This window comes from Chaetura pelagica, unplaced genomic scaffold (assembly GCF_000747805.2).
Source record: "Chaetura pelagica isolate M959 unplaced genomic scaffold, ChaPel_1.0 scaffold493, whole genome shotgun sequence".
Taxonomy (NCBI): Eukaryota; Metazoa; Chordata; class Aves; order Apodiformes; family Apodidae; genus Chaetura; species Chaetura pelagica.
This window is the reverse complement of record NW_009952696.1, coordinates 602,691-605,045: the sequence shown is the minus strand read 5'-3', so window position 1 is coordinate 605,045 and position 2,355 is coordinate 602,691.

Sequence of the window (2,355 nt, the reverse complement as noted above, 5' to 3'; positions counted from 1 at the left end):
GAGCCCGGAGCTCACAGCCACCCCTGCCCGGTGCGGGCGGCCTGGAGGAGCCTCCGCTGCAGGGTGAGGGTCCGCACAGCCCGGGAGCTTGTTTGCTGTTGTCTTTAACTTGTCCGCAGGGGCTGCAGTGAGGGAGCTGGACAGGAGCGGGGTGTGCTCCTGTCGTGGGTGGCTGTGAGCACCCCTCGGGGTGTGGGTGGCCCCCACTCTGCCAGCGGGAGCGATGTGCCTCCATCGTACGGCAGCCAGGGCTGCTGGGGAGGGAAAAGTCTCCGGCAAAGAAAGTCCTTTCCCTGCCCCCACAGCAAAGGCTCTGCCTGGAGAAAGCGTGGAGCCAGGATCGGCTCCATCTGGCCCCGGGAGAGCGCCAGAGCTGCAGGATCCCTCCCCGCCATCCCTCCCCTCCCCACAGCGCTGCCTCTCCCCCACTCTCTCCTCTCCTCAGGCTGGCGCCTTTAATTATTCAGGCCCCCCGTTGCAGACAGGCTGTGCGCGCCGGGCTGCTGCCATCGGCTCTCACACCGGCGCTGGCTGGGAAGCTCCAGCACCTTCCCACCTTGCTGGCTGCTGGAGCAGGTCAGGGAAAGCTGCTGGGGGAGCAGCTTGCCTTCCCGGGGAGGAGAAGCCGGGCTCCCTCCTTGCATCGTTCACAAGCTTTGGTGTCTCACCGTCAATAAAGCCGCTGGAGGCAGCGGTGCCCCAGCTCCCCGGGGTGCTGCCCTGCTCCTTCTCGCACACCCCAATGATTATTCTATCAATTACTTTCATAAACACTTTGCATTCTGCCGGATTTTTTCATGGTTCCTGATGGGAATTCTCCACCCGATGTGTTTTTCCTGCTGCTGTTCGTGCAGTCATTCAAGGCAATTACTTCTGACACTTCTCCTCATCAAATGTCTGTGCTTTCTTTTCCCTTGAAGAAGCTGACAGACGAGGGGCCTGACACTGGGAATAATTACGTTAGGACAGTGACAACTAATTTTAATCACAATGTTCCCTGTGAGGAAGGTGGCCAGTCGGCCAGCGGGGCTGCATATGGTCTGGGAGTGGGGCCGGGGTGGGCAACGGGGACCTGGAGGGAGCTGGGAGGCTGGTGGCTCCACTGCCCCTTCAGCCGGTGCTCTCTCCATCACAGATGCTTTGGGATTTTGGTTTATGGTGTGAGAAGGACTCGTCCACCTCAGGTTGCACAGCCCTTCCTGGGCCCCTCCGCCCGTGGCTCAGCCTGTGTCCAGCTCCTCCGTGGCTGTTTCACCCGGAGGTTTCATCTCCTGCCCGGCTGCCCCTGGGCGGGGAGCTGAGCACTGGGGCATTGGCTGTGCTGGATGCATTGGTACCTCATACCACATGCTCCACATGGAGCTGCTCTGGGATAAGCCCAGCAGTGGTGGGACAAGCAGAGCTGGGCAGGAGGGTGCTGTGCCCGTGAGCACCTGGTACCCGTGGGCCAGGAGCTGACACTGTGCCTGGTGTGGGCAGCGCTCTGCGGTGGCTGCTGCTGCCAGTCATTCGTGTTGTGGGTGCTGGTTGTGAGACCAGGGGGACTGATGTCCAGCAGAGCAGAGCTCCTGTCTGTCTCATCCTGGTTCTTGCCTGCTGCCAGGTGCCCTGCCTGCTGGGAATCATCCCCTGACAGGCACTGGCACTGAAGCGCGTGGCAGCTGCAGGACGGCGCTGCCGAGGGTCCCTCTGGGAGCTCTTGTGACGGGCCATTTTAGAGTTTTGCTGCTTATGCTATCAAAGAACTGCTCCTTCTCATTCCTCTCAGAGGGAATTTTCTGAGATCCACGACTCCCTGGAGCCAGCTGGGAGCAGCGAGTCCCATTGCTGGGGAAAGCTCCTTGTAGCCAGGGCTGGATGCTCAGCACCAGCATCTCTTCTGCTGTGGCAGCAAACCCCGGGCAAGGGGGGCTGCTGGGGGCACCCAGCTGGGATTGGCTTAAGGTTAATTCCAGCTCCCTGGAAAGGTGAGCACTGGTCTGAGTAGAAGCACTGCATGATCTGGATTTATTTTGTTTTTTAATTTATGTTGCAAATTTGAGCTAATTCTGCTGCTAATGTGACAGGAAATAGGGGCAGAGAAATGGCACTGGTGTCCCCGGCGTGCTGGTGACAGCCCTCCTGTCCCCAGCCAGCATTCGTGGCACACCAGCCTGGGGCTTCCCTTGGAAAGGGCGATTGCAGGATTTCTAATGGAGAGCAGCAATCCCCTGGCACTGGGGCCAGCACCATGGCACCTGCCAGCAAAGCTGGGACCTGCCCGAGCAGCTCTGTGTCTGAATCCATCCTGGGCTGCAGCCCTGGCCCTCGCCCAGCCCTACTGGTCTTTCACCACCAGAGCCTTTGCACCGGACC